The sequence below is a fragment of the Lissotriton vulgaris genome, chromosome 11, assembly GCF_964263255.1.
Source record: "Lissotriton vulgaris chromosome 11, aLisVul1.2, whole genome shotgun sequence".
Taxonomy (NCBI): domain Eukaryota; kingdom Metazoa; phylum Chordata; class Amphibia; order Caudata; family Salamandridae; genus Lissotriton; species Lissotriton vulgaris.
The window spans coordinates 586,739,328-586,752,893 of record NC_141699.1 but is presented as its reverse complement, the minus strand read 5'-3'; the positions used below and the strand labels follow the sequence as shown (position 1 = coordinate 586,752,893).

At 51.2% G+C, this 13,566-nt stretch overlaps 1 protein-coding gene and 1 pseudogene across 9 annotated transcripts in view; one reads left to right on the top strand and one right to left on the bottom strand.

Annotated features, from left to right (window-relative positions):
- The window catches only part of XPO7 (exportin 7), a 687,768-nt gene that overhangs the window by 257,895 nt on the left and 416,307 nt on the right, over window positions 1–13,566 (bottom strand). The window lies entirely within an intron of this gene.
- Window positions 6,145–6,815, top strand: LOC147683175 (zinc finger protein 821-like; annotated as a pseudogene).

Below are 13,566 nucleotides of genomic sequence, written 5' to 3'. Positions count from 1 at the left end.
GTCGCGCGCCTTCCCGTGGCAATTTTTCTCCTCCTCCCACAAAAAGGTTGCTGGGGTGGCTATACTGGTTGCCAGGTCTTTCCAGGGGCGGGTCATGCAGAAAGAGGCCGAGATCAAGGGGCGGCTTCTCCTCCACAGTTTCCAGGTAGCGGGTCAGACGTTATTGGTGGGCTCGGTGTACGCACCGAACGAGGGGCAGGAAAAGTTCCTTCTCACGGCGTTGGAAGCTGCCACGGCCACTACACATCCACATTTACTGCTTGGGGGGGACCTGAACCTGGTGTTTCACAACACGGCTGACCGAACCGGCCAGAGGTTTGGACAGGTGGGGGCGCTCTCAGAGTCGGGACACGCACACCTCTCTGACCTGGCCATCACTGACTTATGGCGCCATTTCTACCCACACTCGGCGGCTTACACCTACTACTCAGCAGCCCATAAGACCTACGCGCGACTGGACTACTTCTTGTGCTCCGCACAGCTGATGGCGCAGGCCGAGGACGTAGAAATACTCCCAGCCTCACTGTCAGATCACTCCCCGGTGGTGGCGACCCTCCGGATGGCGCCTGCGCCGACACCACGGTGCCACTGGCGGCTTCGAGACGGACTCCTGTTGTCCCCCGCAACACAGGATAAGCTCAAGACCGCACTCGCGCAATTCTTGGCCCACAATGCCAATGACGACACGACCAAGGCCACTCAGTGGGCGGCGCTCAAGGCGGTCCTGCGAGGTGAGATCATTTCTATCGCCACCGCCGATAATAAGGACAGGGCACTGAAAAGAGCCGAACTCACTCAGCGGGTGGCTGAATTAGAGCAGATGCACCAACGCACTGGGGCCGCGCGGGCGTGGCGCCAGTTGTGCACGGAGCGGAAGATGCTCGCGGCACTAGACCAGGATGTGGCAGAATCCGTCTCAAGCACGTGTACTACACCGGAGGTGACCGCTGTGGGAAGCTTCTAGCGAGTAGACTGCGGGCACAGGAGCAGAGACGCCAAGTGTGCGCCCTCAACTCCACGCACGGGACGCAGGTCACGGAAGACGCAGCTATTGCGGCGACTTTCGGCGACTTCTACGCCGGCCTCTACGACGCGGATCGCCTCGACCCACAGGCGGGCCTGGACTATCTGCGCGGCGCGACACTCCCCACCCTCACTCAAGCGCAAGCGGACTTCCTAGACCGGCCCATTGGCCTGGAGGAGGTCATATCGGCGATATCCCGCCTCAAGGTGGGGAAGTCGCCGGGACCGGATGGCTATACGGCGGCCTTCTATAAGACATTCTGCCAGCAGGTCGCCCCCATTTTACGCGACTTGTTTAACACCTTTGATCGACCCGGTGCCATTCCCCCTGAATTGCTTGAGGCGGCCATATCAGTGATCCCTAAGGCTGGTCGTGACCCGACGGAATGCGCCTCCTACCGGCCCATTTCCCTGCTGAATGTGGACCTGAAACTTTACACCGGCATCTTGGCGAATCGCCTGGCGCCGTATATGCAGCAGCTGGTAGACCCGGACCAATCGGGATTCATCCCCCAGAGGCAGACCAGCGACAATACTCGGCGAGTCCTCCATCTCATCGAGGCCGGCTCGCGCACGAGACCGGGCTGCATGCTCCTCACCATCGACGCAGAAAAAGCGTTCGACAGGGTGCATTGGCCTTATCTTGAACAGGTGTTGCAGCGCTTCGGGTTTGGGGAAACCCTCTGTCACCGCATATTCAACTGTTATCGGCGTCCCAATGCCGCGGTGCGGGTTAATGGCCATACCTCCCCGAGGTTCGAAATTGGCAGGGGTACTCGACAGGGCTGCCCGCTCTCTCCCCTCCTGTTCGCCCTCTATATGGAGCCGATGGCGCAGAGAGTGCGACAACACGATCGCATCTCGGGTGTCCGCTTTGGTGGTGACACTCACAAAATTAGTTTGTATGCGGACGATGTACTGCTGTCTCTCACTGACCCGATGCAATCTCTGCGAGCGCTTTTCGTGGAACTCCACGCCTTCGCGCAGGCCTCGGGCTTTAAAATCAATGAGGCGAAATCGGAGGTCCTGAATATCTCACTGCCCCCCGACATCCTGACAGAGGTCAAGGCGGAGTTTCAGGTACAATGGTCGGCCTCCTCCATCTCCTACTTAGGGGTCCACTTGGCGCCGACGGTGCGGGCCACTGCAGAAGCCAATTACGCGACTCTAACGGGAAAGATCCGTGACCAACTGCGGCGTTGGAGGCCACTCACACTGTCATGGCTCGGCCGAATCGCGGCGGTTAAAATGACTTTGCTCCCACAGATTTTGTACCTGTTCCAGACGCTCCCCCTGCGACCACCGCGTGAGTGGCTCAAGAACACCCAGTCGGACCTATCGCGATTTATCTGGAATGGGCGACGTCCGCGTTTCAAGCATACTATTGCGACCCTGCCACCGGAACACGGGGGAGTGGGGATACCCGACCTCGCGCTATACTTTCAGGCGGCACAACTGCGCACGTTGGTGGAGTGGCATCAACTAGAGTCGGGCAAGCACTGGCTCTTTCAGGACCAGGCAGTGGCCGGTCGTCCACTACAGGGAGTCCCATTCCTCCCACGGCGCCACAGACCTCCCAACTTATACGCCTCGGACATCACGAGCACCGTCCTTGGGGTTTGGGACAGGGTGGCTGTGAAGAAAGGGTTGACTTCTTTTCCGTCGCCGATGACACCGATCTTTGATAACCCAGATTTCACACCGGGACTAGACACAAAGGCTTTTGCTGCATGGCGGGCGACCCCCTGCAGGGCCGTGGGCCACATGTTTGACCTCAAGGGGATACTTCCGTTTCACCAGGTGAAGCAGGACTATGGAGTTGCTGAGGCAGACCGATTGCGATACCTACAGGTATGGCACTGGGTCCTTCACCCCTCCATCTCACCAGGCGCCCAACGACATCTCACACACTATGAGAAGTGGCTATGGACCCGCACATCGGATAAGAAAGTAATTTCGGATCTATACCAGCAGCTACTCCTCACCAACACCTACACATACAACGCAGGCAGGATTAGGTGGGAAAGGGACTTGGGGCGCCAACTCACACTGAAGGAATGGGAGGGTGTCTACTACAGGGCCAGACACTCGGCTCATCACGCAGGCCTCACTGAGACGATGACCAAAATTGCCACATACTGGTATCACACCCCCGAGAGGTTGCATCAATGGGACCCCCGGGTGAGCGATCGCTGCTGGAGGGGGTGTGGGGAGTTGGGGACTCTGGAGCATTTGCTGTGGGGATGCGATAAGCTCCGTCCGTACTGGACCCCCATCCTGGACCTCATTGACTCCCACCTAGATACACAACTGCCCCGTTTCCCTGCCTACATCATACTTGGTCTCCCTAACACCCTCATGTACCCTCTGAAGTCCTGGAGGGGAAGACTGATTGCACTGGCATTGGGGGCGGCGGTGCAGAACATTGTGGCTCACTGGAGGGCGGCGCAGGCTCCACTGCAACTGGGCTGGCTACATAGGCTTTGGGCGATCCTGGGTATGGAAAAGCTCTCACTAACTGCAACGGGGAGGGGGGCGGATTTCGCAGCTTTGTGGCAACCCTTCCTCTCCCTGCTGACCGGGGAATTCCGGGAGGTGAGCTGTCCCCGGTATCTACGACTGCTACGCCTCGCGGATACCCCATTGCCGGAGCCTGAGGCGCGCACACGCAAACGCAAGGGCCCGGTGACCGTGGCTCCACTGGGTTCGTAGATGGGACAGCGTGGATGTGACACCCTGTGCTTGATTACTGGACAAGGAGGGGGGGGGGCGGGGGGGCGGGGAGTTCGGGGTCAGTTTTGTTTTGTTTTGCAGACTCTTGTTTCTTGGCATTATTATTAGCTCCACTTGCATCCTCTGAGCACCTCTTTGGACGCGGCCGGCCCGGATGGGTTGTAGGCGGCTTGCTGTGTTAACTATGACCGTCTGGTATCACTATGTTGGGCATGTACTATGCCGCCGGCCCAGACAGCCGCCCCTCGGCGTCGGCGCTGATTCTCTTTGTGAGGTGCAGTGTGATTATTTTTTCTGCTCAATAAACAGATTTAATACTAATATGCACCTTGAGAAATAACCCTTCACACTACTGGCGTAATCAACCTGACGGCCCGTGACGTTTGGTTACACTTCTATTCTGAAAATTGGAATCAGTGCACTAGCATCCTTATCACTACATTGGCCAGCTTCTTTGTCAACCGCATTGCGCTCAGCAAGACTAACCACTACTTTTGTCCTGACGAAGCTCCCATGGTTGGGGAGCGAAACGCGTTGGCTGTCCTGTGCACTTTGAAAATTGGAAAATAAAAACAAAAATATACATTTTTGATACAACTCTGGTCCTGTCTTACTTCGTGCTTGGTGCTGCCTCCATTCTTCTCCAAAGTTTCTTTCTGGAATACCAGTGGGACCGAACCGCAGCAGGTCCTGGAGGTTCTCAGCACAACAAGACTGAATACTTTAAGGGACGTTGGAAATTAGAGGTGCTGATTCTTGATCCGCTGTGGAACATTTTTTCTTTTGCTTAAGAGTTTACTACTGACCCTAAGGCTTTCTAACAATCCTCAACTGCTAAACAGTTTACTACTGACTTTAAGGCTAGGGAGTCACTGAGCTTGTTTGGTTAGGGCTGTGTACCTTAATGTGTTTGTTTGTGTGTTTCTAGCACTAGGAGGCTTTGGGCCACAGTGTGCTATTTAAACATCCCACTCTTTCAGCCATTAACTGTAGACTACAAAGTGCACACCTAGTAGTATGTGCATGCAAAAAACTCTAAAATCAAATTGCTAGAGATACATATAGAGTTGCCTATGGACTATAAGATCAAGTTACTTGCCTTTGGTTATGCTCTTTCTGCTCGATTCTCTGTCTAATCACAGATTCCCTGAGCTTGTGAGGGGTCAGACTAAATTTAGAAACTTGTATGACTCCGTACTGACGTCATCTCGTTCGAAAGTGATGAGCGGGGCTGCATACAAGAGCCACACCGTGTGCTGTTGTCAGTTGCTCTCAAAACTTCGTCAGCACCCACAGACACAGAGCCGATTTGCAAATTTGCTTGACCAGTGTACAGCTCTCTAATCTGAGAAATTTTTACATGGGGAAAGAGAGTCCATATCCGAGAACGGGGAGGTTCTGTGAGGAATCTGCTTTTAGCTAGAGTTCCCACCAAAAAGAGCATAGCTAAAGGTAAGTAACATGCTTTGATTCAATAATTTTTTCCCTAGCGCACAGCAGTGCACTGCTTGTTTTACTGCAGCACAGGTGAGTTTGCCATTCAGGTTTAGCATGAATGAGGGTGGACGTGGGTGGAGCTTAACTGACACAGGTTCAGAGTGACAGCTCGGCCTTGTAGTAAAGTGCGCATCCGGGTTGGACAGGTGCCTTACTGTGCCCAGCCCGACATGCAAACTTGAACCCTCTATTTGCGGAATGCTAGGAGGCCTGTGGGATTAGAGCCAGAGCCCTCACGTCTCCTAAGGAGCGCTGAGCTCGCCTGACCGAGCCAATCTTTGCGCTGCTCTCCTGCTGTTTACTAACAAAACAACAAGGGAGCAACGTCTAGATTGGCTCAGAGTCAGGAGTACAGGGGAGGGACTGGAGGGCCAAGCTATTCAACAAAGTATGGTCGCAAGGTTCCATTATGCATGCCCGGAGGTAGCTCCTCAGGAATTCTGAGCAACAAATGTTCAGGAAAGAATTGTGCCCTCTCCTAAGGAACCAGGATAGTTTCAATTGATTTGTATTTGCATTTTATCGGCAGGAAGCTACTGGGAGAAATGTTACAGGAATAACAATGCTCAGCCTGTGCCTGTTTCCTTTGTACTCTCAACTCTGTGCGTCACAACTTTATTAGCACAGCAGCCCTTCTGTGGAGTGCGCCTATCGTGGTGGTGAAGCCTGAGGGATGAACTCTCACCCACCTTGGCTAAGAGCAGTTTGTCAATATCTCCTCACAGTGACCCAGGGCCTGGTAATTGGATAATGACCCCCACAGGATGACAACAAATCAACCCTACAACTCCCAGAATGCAATAGCCTGTTGGGAGGAAATCCTTGACTAGCCCATGGTCTTCCTGACAATTAGTCATCCGCCTGTCAGTCCAGTCCAGACTGTGGTAACACTGTGCTGTGTATGGTGCCCGATTCTCCAACCATTCCACCTTCAACAGTGAGAAGTTGCCTCACCTCACAGACATGGACCATGACCATCAATAATGTCTCTGGTAGTTCATGTACCGACAACATGAATTTAAGTGCTATCTACCATGCTGCCTCTTGCTTGTGCGCAATAACTGTCTGGCATACAGGAAGCTAAAAGAAAAACACACATCCATCATGCCCAAATGGGCAGTCTGGAGGCAGAGTGAACCTGTAGATGTGAGGTTTCAGAGGCTAGAGCGAACAGTCTAAAAACCAGGAAAGACAGTGAAACCCCAGAAAAGGGCGCATGCGGGACCATGAAGCTAAAAGATTACAGCAGATGCAAGAGACAGATGCAAGCAAACTTGACGTCTTCAGCGAGACCCTGGAGCTATGTGGCAAAAACGTGCTAATGCGACCCCAGAAAAACACCAAGCCCTTCTCATCCGGGAGCGTGAGACAGAATGGCTATTGCAGCACTAGAAAATGTGGACATGATGCTGCGGGCACAATTAGGGCAAGACCCTTCTGCTCTGGCAACATTGGCTGCTGAGGTGAACATCTTCTAAATTCTTGTCAGTGGTATTGACCTGGACAATCATCCCCTGGGGAAAATAGCCTTTGGGGAGCAGTCAAATAATGTACTGCATTGATAGGTGCTAGCTGCCAGGGTATTTCTGTTTTCATGAGGCTCAAGTGTATGTCAAGAAGAGGAACGTTTGTAACTAAAATGGGAAGAAATGAAGTGAAAGACATTCTCTGTGAGGTCTGGGAACAGTCGTATCTTGGATCTAGCAGAAGGCGGTAAGAAGAAGACGTCTGACGTCCTAACTGCTGCTCCAGTCGAGAGTCTTCATGGGTTAAAAGGATATCCGGTCTTGGACTTACTAGGTTATTTCTAAAGTCCAGTTAACTTGCATTTCCATACAACGAAATTGGGTGTGATTGCACCGTAGCTAGTTAAAAACAAATGGCCCTTCTTACACATGGTGTTAGCTTTCTCCTGCGAGTGAGTTCTCGATATCTGTGCATGGATGTAGTGGCATGCTAAGGCATGAAACTATCCACTCAGTGTATGAGACGTGTTAAAGCCACTGCAAGTGCCTAGTTTCCACATGACCTACACCTTATAACATATGCAATGTCCAGATTGTTGGTCGGGCCTTGGTCGATGTCTTTGTTGGCAGAGTACTAGGAGAGTCCACTAATGCGAAGTACAGCTGGAGGTACCAGTCCAAACATGGGCTGATAAATAGGCCTGTCATTCTGGAACTGCTCTTATGAGGTTGGACTAATGTATGAGGCATGGGCTGAGAGTGGGACAGCTTTTCTCTGTGTTTGGCTTGAACCTGGACTTTCAAACCTGTTCAATCGCCTTAAAACTGTGTGTTACAATTATGATTTGTGTGTGGAACATTCTCCTGGGTTGAGTGTCAATTTGGAGGTGTAGCTAGTGTTTCCAAGTTTTATGTTTTTGATTCTAATAATTTAACTGCAGCCGCAGCTCATGCATGTAAAGCATTGGGGCAGGGTTTTTGGGCTCATCGTCCTCTGTCAAAATCTACCCCGCCCCCAGATAGACTGCTCTTACCTGCAAGGATCGCGGCTGTTTAACTGCTAAAAAGGGTTTTTATCCAAAGGGCTTTATGTGATAAATGTAAAAAATAATAAATAAATAAATGCCCTAGCAAAATTGCTAATCCATTCCTCGATCTCTGTTGAATGATGAATGCTATAATTGACCAGGCATTCAAACTTGAGACCTCGAAGTTCGGATGGATTTGATAGCTGGGGATTTAACCCCCTTTGGCTCCTACCTGATATGGATTTATACTCTACAACAACTTAATCAGCTGATGACAGGCTGAAAGTTTGGGCTGCATATTAGAATTTCACACAGGGACATTGGAGTTATGGGCTATCACATAGCCCAACTTTAATTTCACTACAGAGTATAAGATTACACCAGTGGTATTTGGAGTTGGTTTCGTTTTGGGGGCTGTGCTGCCTCTCAAAGTTGGTAAGGGGTGACTATTGTCTGCATTAGGAATGTACGCTTGTTCCTTTTGAATATGGTTGTGGGTTGCAGTCTAACCCTGGGCTTAAGACCGTACACCAGTAAGAGTTTAAATGTGCTAGAGATGGTTATGTTGCTGGCAATTACAGAACATCTATAATAGAACGTTGATTGCATTGTGTGTCATCATGTGTTAAATAATAGTTTCTGCAATATCTGAAGCCTTAGGCTTTAAATATTGCAGTAAAACATGGCACAATCACTGCTTTTCATTACTGTGCAATGCTGGTTACAATTGGCATTCTATTTTTAGATTAGCTAGTCCTGAACAAGCAGCTACCCATGCCACTATCGTATGAAATCTCTTTATTGATGTTATAACTACACTTTCACAATAGCTTTAACGTTTTTGTTAACTTAAATTTGCTTGAAAATGCACCTTTTGCCCGTTCTGGGGGGAGAACCGTCCTGTCGCCTCTTACAACAATTGGGCGGGCTCGCTACGTTTACTCACCCAGGCCACTCATCCAGAACTTTTACGCACCATTACTTTCAAATGTCACCAGCCACCACTGTCCAGAACAGGGACACTGTGGCTAGCACATTAGCAGCTGACTTGCCTTGTATGGAACAATCCCTCAATCCTTCGGGTAGCTGCTTCTAAGCTTGTGCCTAGCAGATTTTTATGCAGAGGACTATCTACCTACAGATGGTTCTTTTCTGCACTGCCTTGCCCTTCTTTGCTCCTGAGAAGCCCACATTAAGAGTTGATCGGGCACCAGATGTACCTTGGTGTAATCAATATTTAAATTGAGGGCTCTGTTGGGATCCAAATCATGGGGTCTCTCCAGGGTAGGGGAAGAGGAAAAAAAATCTGGAAGAATGACAGCCCGTCTGACGTGGAGAGGTTTTACTACCCCAGGCAGATAAGGAGCCCAAGTTCTCAACAACAGTTTGTCTACCAAGAACATCATGTAGGTCAGCTTGACTTAGAGGGCCTGCTGCTCACTCATGTGATAAACAGACATGATTTTGATAAGAAGGATCATTTTCAGGGTTGAGACGGAGGGGACCGCTGTGCATTGACTTAAATGGGGTGCACATGAGACAACTGAGAATGAAAATTCAAGTCCCACTGTGGCATCACAAAGAACTTCTGCAGAACCATATGATGTAAACCATTTAGAAATCTCATCACAGCAGGTAATTTACACGAAGAAGGCTGACCCAGCGGACCCCCGCACAAAAAAAAACCCAAAAGGGGCAGCAAATAACCTTTGACAGTGCCAACGCAAGTCCTTGCTAGCCCAACAATAAAACAAACAACACTCCTTCAGACAGCTTAGCTTGTAGACGGTCAATCTGACAGTTGCTGCATCAAGTCACAGACTTGTCCCAGCGCCCGGCATGCACCAGTTTCGTAGATCGAACAAGACTAGCCATTGCCACCCAATCACGACACATGGAGAGTGCAGAGGCCAGGTGTGACAGTAGACCCTTACGAAGTGGCAGCCAGATTGGAGGACAGGTGATCATGCCAGAAGTTCTGGATACCACATCCTCTTCATCCAATGCACACCCACCAAGATGACATGGGCCCGGTCAGTTTTGATCTTCAGAAATCGAGCCCGGGGGGTTAGAGGCAGAGAGGTATAGGGCAGGCCTGAGCTCCACTCTAGGCAGAATAAGTCTCCAGAAGAGATCCTTCATGGGAACTCTGCAGTGGTTGAAAGATCCAGCGAGGATTCTCCCCAGTACTGGAAAACACAATGCGCCACCTCCATGTATAACTGGCATTCATGAGTCGCTAGATATCGGTGACTAAATTTATTCGCCCTGGCGTTTTGGGATCCCGCCAGGTTGATTAAGTCCGGAGAAACCCCCTGGTGCGTCAGCTAATTTTAGAGGCCTCTTAGGACCAGACACAAGACCCCACACTTCACCAGGGTTGTTGCAGTAACACATAGTAGTAGGGTTATCTGTGAGCACCTGCGCAGCCTCCCATTGATGGATGCTAGGAAGGCCTTCAACGCCAAGCAGAATGCTCACAACTTCAACAAAATGATGTTGAGGTGAGATTTCGTCAGAGACCAGACTCCTCTGATCTCCACCTCTCCCAGATGGCCTGCCCAGCCTAGTATTTATGTATCCATGACCACTGTCAGCTCTGAGTGGGCTTAATCGTTATCCAGAAGCCTTCACTACAGATCTTTTGCAGTCTCCTCTGAAACTTAGATGGAACAAGTAGACTTCCCTGGTGCTGTGCTAAACAGGTCTCAGGTCCTACTGCCTAAACTGCACTTGCCATATAGCATGCTTGCCTAGAAGGATGCAGGAGGCCAACACACCCAGCAGGCTCAACCCCATCCTCACTGAGATCCAGAGCAGAGGCTGAAACATTGGGATTATAGCCCAAAACGAATATGCTACTTACCAGTATGCATCTATTCTTGGCATGTAGGGCTGCTGACATTCATATCTGTGCATAGATCGCCGCCTAGTGTTGGGTCCGGATGATTGCACATTGTTGTCCTGGAAGAGTCTTCGAAGTATCACGAGATAGGTGGCTCCTCCCCTGGACTACAGTGCGCATGGGCATCCCCTCCATCCTCGGATTGTTTTTCGCCATTGTGGCAGAGATGGAGTGTAATACAGTGAGTGATGTCCATGCTAGATAGTAATTCTGAATGCTACAGCTGCTACAGGCGCCGGGGAGGAGGGTGGGCGATATGAATGTCAGCAGCCCTACATGCCAAGAACAGGTAAGTAGCATATTCGGTTCGAGGCATGTGGGCTGCTGAATTCATATCTGTGCATAGATTACATAGCAGTCTCCCCCGTTAGCGGCGGCTGCCCGTGCCAGCTGCAGCAGTCTGAAAAAGAGTTTTGACAACAGCCTGTCCTACAGCTGCCTGCTGTAGGAAGGTGGATACCTGACTATGGTTGCCCCCAACTTTTTGCCTATGTTGCTGGTTTTCCGACTTAGTTGGCCTGGGACCCTGCCAATCAGGACCCCAGGCCTACTGCTCTCTCTCTAAAATGGATTCCATGTACCTTAGGTACATTTCCAATTGGTACTGGGCCACCTTATCAGACCCTGTAACTCAGGGCATAGGTGTACCCAGGGCCTACCAGGGGCTGAAGCATGTATTATGCCACCCCTGGATGGCCATCTAAATCCGACACAACTGGCTGCACGACAGCTTGGGCAAGGTGGTGTAATCACCCTTTGCTTTAGATATAGTATACCTATATCTAACCCTAAAATGGACACACAGATTCCTATCAGTCACTCCTATGGCAGGCCTTGACAATCCTGAAGGCAGAGTGCTTGGAATAGCGTGAGATGGTGCTCTGGCATGAGCTGAGCCCGTTTGCAGCTTGCGGAACCAAGTCCTAATAGCTGTTCCATGATAACGCATACCATATACTCTTAAGTTTATTATAATCCTTGCGGTTAAATGCTATCTTTGGTATCGCTTTATCAAAACATGTCGAGTAAGGTGTCATACGAATTGGAATACTAACCACTCGCCAATTCTGGCGACAGGGTTAGCATTCCACCCTTTTCGAGGGACACGACATGTATGTAACTGTGAACCCCGGTTAAAGTTAACTCGAGCCTCAGCATCACAAAATGGATGCTGCCACCACAGACACAAGTCTGACCCCCTGCAGCTGGGAGTCCTTCCAGCGAGGGGAGCTTGGACAAAGGGTTTCCTGTCGGGGCGGTGCTAGCACCATCCCAGACAGGGTTTTGTGTATCCTGGGTAGGCAGGGCTTTACAGGAAGGTGACTGCAAGTGGCACCCCGGTGCTCACTATGCATCTGCCGGCTAGAACCAGTTCCAGGGGCACACCAGCCCCTGGCCTGGGGAAAGTCCGGCATGGAAGAGGGGTGTAACCACCCCCCTTCCTGGTCCCACCCCTAGGGCAGGACCTAGTCGCGTACCCACCCCTTTCTTTAGGATAAAGGCAGGAGCGGGGGCCCTTCCAAATTAGATCATCTTTGAATCAAGACACTACTTTCTACGAAAGGAACTCTCGACTTCGTCTCAAGATTTGTCCCTTGTGACTAAGGAGTAGTCACCCTGCATCCGCAGGCACCATCTAAGAACACCGCGGTTTGCTGCACGTCCTTCCTCCGGAATCCGACCAACCAGCACGACGAGACCCGGCTTCCCTGGCACCTCTGACCTCTACCTACCTCTACAGCTAAGCTGAGAACCGTAGGTGCGACGAGACCTCAAGGGACCGGCCATCATCAGAACTGCACGACTTCTATCCAGCACGACCGCCGAGGGATCCTCTGGTGAGTGATTTGGGGTCCGAGAAGCCCCGACACTGAGCAGCTCCAGCACCGAAGTCCAGCCCCCCAGCATCCACGAGGTCTGCGTGGGGCCCTTCTGCTTTTTTCTGCTCACTGCGTTGTCTGGCTACTAGCCCGCTGGCTTGTGGCCTTCCCGACGACGACCGACGACGACAACACTGCTGGTCTGGTTGCTCCAGACTGGCCCTTGCTCCCTTCCAAAAGAGGAGCACCCCGGACCCTCCTGGTCCACTCCAGACGCCATTTTAGGTCCACCGCGTGGGCTTGAATTTGCCAAGACTTGTTGCCCCAATCCTGGGTCCAGCGACGTCGACAGCATCAACCATCGTGGGACAGCTCACACCTCCATCCTGGTCGCCGACAACGCCTCCTGGTCCGTGAGACCGTAGAGCCCAGCGTCGCCCACTCACCTGGTCGAGGTGACTTCGCCCGGTGCCATCCTGGTGCCCACACAATCACTGGCTAGTGATTAAGAACTTGGTCCCCTCTGCTTTCAGGTGTCATCCATCTTCGATCCAGGCTTGAATCACTTAGAACAATCTTCACTGGTTGCCTGCCAGCAACTTCTTTCTTCAGGCTCCATAGACTGCAACGAGGATTCCCGTCGTCTTTTCAGACCTATGCAGCCGCAGCCCCTGGGCTAGGTAACTTCGGCATTTCGGTGCCCCAGCATAGCCTCACTATCCAAGGGTCCAGATCCTTTTTCGTTTTCAGCCTAACTAGTCGGATTCGTCCGATATCCTTAACTTTGCTTTTACTAGCCTCCATAGACTTTGTCCCACATCCCGCGTGAGAGTGCACACTCTGCACCCGAGTCCCCTAGGCCTCCTGCTAGTAATCTGAAGGTTCAGTAGTCAAGTCCTAGCGATTCCAAAGCCTATTAGTCCAGTACTTACCTGCTGGTAATTTCGCATTCCACTTTTGTAGTATATGGTTTTTCGTGCCCCTCGGGCATTTGTGTAAATTGTGCAACTTAAAGTATTTTCATAAGAGTTTTGTTGTGTGCTTAGTACCCTGTCCTCATAAAGAGTACAGGGCTGTTGTGATCTAAATAAATA